The sequence below is a fragment of the Euprymna scolopes genome, chromosome 8 (assembly GCF_053919585.1).
Source record: "Euprymna scolopes isolate OS-2025 chromosome 8, ASM5391958v1, whole genome shotgun sequence".
In the NCBI taxonomy this organism is placed as follows: Eukaryota; Metazoa; Mollusca; class Cephalopoda; order Sepiida; family Sepiolidae; genus Euprymna; species Euprymna scolopes.
In genome coordinates, this window is record NC_136489.1 from 130,172,248 (window position 1) to 130,178,338 (window position 6,091).

The following is a 6,091-nucleotide window of genomic DNA, read 5'->3' on the forward strand; positions in this document are numbered from 1 at the left end:
CATTTTATCGAATAAATGATCTGTTTTAGAACTAGGTTAGTGGTTTAAGGTAGGCGTTTTCCTTCCTTTATATATATATATATATATATATATATAAATATACCTATGTGTACACACACACATGCACATATATATACATATATATATATACATATATGTGTGATCGTTTATGTATATTCATGTTTCTTTAATTTATTTATTTGTTTGTTTTCTATTGTTATTGTTAGTTTTAAAGCTATTTTGTATCGCTATCCTAGAGTAAGTTTTATTTTGTGAACACAGTTGTTTGCTATTTCACGTCTACAGTTTAATAGATTTTGGGGTTCTTTAAATACAGGATAGCAAATTTTTCATGGAGGCATAATTTACATGGGTCGCCTAAATGTCTGCACGTGGTAGCTTGTCTCATTATTTTCCATTCGACTACCGGCGAATGTCCGCTTTCTTTGAGTTCCCAGTATTTATTCGCTAGTGTTGTTTTTATACGGTGTTTTTTTTATTTTTGAATGTACTTTTGTGGTCATAGTATCGGGTTTTGAAATCTAAGGAAGTCATGCCTATGTAATATTTCTTGTTATTCGGGTTTTCTTTCGCAAATATTGTTGCTTGATAAACTACGCTTTTTGTTAGGCATTTATTTTGGACTGGGCAAAGTGTGCTGTGTCTACAATTGCATTTATCTTGTTCGTTATTAGTATTTTTATTCATGGTATGGTTGTTCTTGTCCGGGGTTGGTTTGTTATTGTTATTATTGTTATTATTATTATTATTATTATTATTTCTGCTAGTGTTGGTTTTATTTCTGTCATGGTATCTACTTTTTTTATTTATTTTGTTGTTGTTTACATTGTTCTCATTTAGTATTTTGTTATTATGTGCTTTAATTATCATCTCTTAATTTTCGCAACAACTATAAGATAACGTCAAGGTATTTTTATTGAAGATTTTGTGTAAGGGGTTCGTTGCGGGAAAGTGTTTTTCAATAAGATCTAGAAATTTCTTGCCAAGTTTTGTTTTTAACATTTGATTGTATGGGCCTATACCAAATTATAGTTCTTTTTCTCCTATTTTTAATTTTATTATAGTTGTTGGTGTTTTGTTGCTTATATTTGATATCGATATTTTTGTATCCACTATTTTTAGGGCTGTTTCGTAGATATTGGTTGACCTGTTAAATGCATTTTCATCGCTTGAGTTATTACTGAGTCTACTTACGATCGAGTTAGGAATGTGTTTTATAATTGATGGTGGATGGTTGGACTTAGGGTTTACGTAAATTGGAGTAGTGTTATCTTTTAAGTATGGTTCATATGTGTTTTTATCTAAGTTTAACGTGACGTTCAGGAAGTTTGTTATTTTTATGTTAGCTGATACGTCCGCTTTTAGGCCTAATTTTTTCATTTCTTTGTGTATGATTTTCTTAAAGTTTTCTCTCTTGACTTTGTTGGAGTTTTTTATTATAGCTAGTCCGTCATCTCTATATAGGCCGATATCCGTAGTGTCGAATATGCTTGTGAGGGTATATAGAATGAATAATCCCACAAGATCTGGTGACTCTGCAGAGTCTCTTGCACCCATCGCCAAATCGAACGAATTTTTCATTTTAGTTTTTATCTATTGGTTATTGTTATTTATTAGAACTGATTTTCTACATTTTTTAATGATGTTGATTTCTTCTGAGGATATATCAGTGTATACCTCGGCAAATTCTAGGGCAATGTTAAAAAGTTCTTCGGATATCGAGGGATAAAAGTATATGATGTCAAACTGTATGAACGTACATTTATCTTTGTTTTCTATATTTTTAAACCAGGTGATTGCTTCGGTAGTATTTGCCCACTGGTTTAGTTCTAGGTCCTGTTTGATTTGTTTGTTTACTCTAGAAAGTATAGTTTTGCTAATTCTACCTATTTCTGGTTTAGTTAGGTTCATCAGGTGGGTGCTGGGATTATTATTAAAGTCCCATTTGTGGTCTTTAAGCAGAATGTATGACTCTCTAGGTTTCAATTTGCCAACTTTATCGCTAGTTTTTAGTTTATCGGTAATTTGTTTACTTTCAGTATTTATTATAGCTATGTAGTCGCATTCGTTTGTGTCTACTTTTTGTAGTTTTTTGTAATGTTTTCTGTGATTAGTTTGTTATATTCTTGCTGATCTATTTTATAAAAGTTTCTGGTTTTATCTGCTTTTACAAAGATTTTATTAGAGTTGTTTATGTTTCTAACGATTTTGTGTAGTATATATATATATATATATATATATATATATATATATATATATACTCTTGGAAGTTTTTAACTTTTTAATCTATACAAAAAAGTTATCATTCGTTAGAAAACCATTTAGTCAGTAAGTCATTTAATCACCTGCAATCACTGCATGAACTTGCTCTCGAATTTACTATAGTACAAATAATAATTTATTTTTTAACAAAGGATCATCAGTTGTGAACCACGAAACACTGTTTCGGGGATTTAAAAACAAAACAGTATATTATATCATGGTTCCCCAGCAGTGTTAATCAAACAGCACCTCTGTTAATCATAGGAAGAAGGCATGTTACAAATATATGATCGCATTTCCTATTCTTAGTTACTTTATCTAACCTTTTGATGCTATAAAAATTCTCCATTACTAACGGTTACTATATTGTTCAATTTCTACCGTACACTCTTTAACCCTTATCCTTGAGTGGCCTCTTGGCCTTGGTAAGGGGTGATGCCTATGTAAAAAAAAATGTTGTAATGACGATTTCGTTTTTCTCTTCTATTCATCTTTTTCTTCCTTTTTTCCTTGTTCACATTTCTCATGAATTTTTTAATCATTTTTTCCTTTCCTTCCATTTCACATTTATCTTTTCCGTTTGAGTTTTCTCTTTCCTTTTTATATGTCGGTTTTTTTTTTTTTAGTTTTTTTTAATCATTTTTCCAGTTTTTATCTCCTGATGCCCTCGTACAGAGGAATTTCAACGGGTCGGATTTTAGGAAGTTTTATGTGTACCTTATATTATCCTAGGCACCATTGTTGTGAGCATGGTATATGTTACATTAAGACTGACCAATAAGATGGGAGGTGAATAAGGAAAATGATCCTTGGGAAAACGGCGGGAAATACTAAAAAAATACAAAAAAGAAAAGTGGAAGAAAAAAGATAGAAAAACAGGAAGAAAAACGACAGAAAAACAGAGAAAATAAAATAGAAATAAAGAGGGGAGAAAAGGGGAAGAAAGGGAAAAGAAGAGGATACATTAAAAAAGATGTCGAATGGAAGAAAAAGAAAACAAAAGGGGGGGGCAAGATGCTGATAAAGATGGAGAATATTACTGAATGCATACATAAATGCATACAGAAAAAAAAACGAATCAGATTATGATTAAATAAGAAAAATACGTGATAAAAATAACGTAGAACGCAAAAATAAAAAAATAAAAACGCGGGAAACTGATGACACTTCCAATAAAATGTAAGACTCACTGATAAAGTTTTCAGCCATATTATGTCCACCGATAAAACTGAAGCGATAAAAGCCAGTAAGAAGAATGAAGGAATCGTATCAACATGACTTTTATAGTTTCATTTACAACGCTTATTTCATACCTCGCTTGATAGACTTGGTAACATTAGTCCTGCACGCCATAAGAAAACGCTGAAACTCCTTTATATAAAGAAGGTTCGACGACGTCACAACGATTTACCCTTTTTTATCATAAATAGTTCCCAATTTTTATGTCATGATTTCATTCCTGGTATCTCTTGGCTTTTTTTTAATATTGTCTTTGCTATTTAGTTCTTAGATTCTCATCATTTCGTTTCATTATTTTTTTTACTTTAGAATTTCATTCTCCATTCGAAATTATATCTATTCCAAGTTGTTGGCATCGTGCCGAACCTTAGACCTTAAAGTTTTCCTTCCTAATTGCGATCTCTGATTAATACTTATAATCTGATATATTGAAATTAGACCCGTGGAATAGTTTCTGTAGTTGATATGTGTATCCGCCCTGGATGGTGCCCGGAAAATTTGCTAACTGAAAATCAATAAAAAAAAAACACACATCGATCAGAGAAGGCTTTTAATTTTTCCTCTACTGCAAGAACATATACACCAGGGTCAGAAAGTACAGGCCGAGAAGTTAATGCCCCCGACGAGGGGCAGTTTGACCTACAAAATGTGCCTGGGAAACACCGTCGGTATTCTACGACAAAGGCGCCCCAGGTGATTAGTAATAAACTAACCTCTTTTCAAAGAGTTAAGGCGACGACTAGGAGATAGACCTCCTAGAACTGCACAGAAACAACATTACACGGCAATAAACAGGGGTCAGATCATTTGAGGAATAATCTAATCTGTGTATTTTGGCGGATAAAAATCTCCAGCCGAGTTATCGGTCAAGGATTTAAGAACATCACCGTTAGATACTTCGGGGAAAGGACCTGGCTTATTGTTTTAAATTGTCTAAGAACCCGACCCAGAGACAAAATATTTAAAAGTAAATTTATTGAAATATTTACTGTATTGGTTTCCAGTTGTGTTCTGATATTATCTTTTACATTTTCAAATTTATATACGATTAAACGGCAATTTCTTTGCTTTCAATCAAAACCATAGTAAAAAGGTTAATATTTAAAAATATTAAAAAAAAAGAAGAAATTGTGAGTCTTATACATTATTTAAAACCATGGAGGATGGGGTTCAATCTTATATTTATAACCGTTCTGAAATAGTTTCAATCTGTTTATTTTATATTTACGAATATTTTTAGCAAAGTTTACTGAATTTTCCGTTGCCAAATTTCTGTTTATTATTGACCTATAAGAATTCACCCATATGAATCCTCAATCGGTCTGACGATTGTTTTGTAATTGAGGTATCGTCATGTTCAGCCTTAGAAAGTCTACTTTCTTGGTCTTCATTTACCCTGCTTTATCAAGCCAGGAATGTCGATGGGCTGCGAAGCCGTTTTCTTGTAAGTCAAAGTGCGCTGTAGTAAGTGCACTGGTTTTCGACACCACACTTAAAATTTTCTCGGGGGAGGAGGTCAATTTATATACATGTAACATATGTATAGAAATTCTTCTGTTGTAGTTTGCAAATCTTTATAGTTTTTGCTATAGTAGTAGTAGTAGTAGTAGTAGTAGTAGTAGTCGAAGCGGCAGCAATAGTGACAACAGCGGCAAAGTGTTACTGAATCTCTCTAAATATTAGTAAACAATACGGATTTATTGGATTTTTTTATGTTTTTGCGATATTAACAATTTCGAAACGCTGTTCTATTTTTAGTTTTTTCCACTACCTAAGTGAGGTTTTCTTAAGAGCTATAAGCTCTCCAGGTTATTCATTTGTACATATTAATGAATCGCCCTTATTTATGCAACCTATTTATTTATTCATTTTTATCATCAAATATTAGTTTTCGTGCACAAAAGTATACCTATGGACGTAAATGTTTCTAGCTTTTAGCAGTCGTCAGCCTACGTTATGATCGAACTAATTACACCAGTATCTGCAGTATGATACACTACAAATATGTTACAATCAATCGTTATATATATATACATATATATATATATATATATAATACTAAAACTCAGTCGTTCTTGATTGTTTGCTTGTTTGCTTGCGCACTATCCTCCGCCTCCTGCTATGCCTCCTCTTCTTGCTACTACTATTACTTCTCTTTACAACTACTATTACGCCTCCTCTTCCTACTACTACCACGCCAGTTCCTTGTCCAACTATTACTACTACTGGTCGACATGTATTTTACTAATTCTCTACTACTTAACCTACTACTAATACTACTACTACTAATGAAGAAGAAGAAAATTGAAATAAGTATTTCCCCTTAGATCATGCCTAAACGCAAAGTTACAAGACCACAAGTGGCTGATAAAAACCCAAGCGGTGATTCAGGACCACTTATAATTCAATGGCTCTAAGTTTTTTTTTTCAAAAATAAACAATTATAAACAGAATGACTCATAGAAATCTATCTATATTCTTTTTTCATTTTAATATACTTTCATAGAAATGTTTCTGTTATGTCACAAAAAAACTATTTTCTTTACGTCACAAGTGTCACGCTCATAAA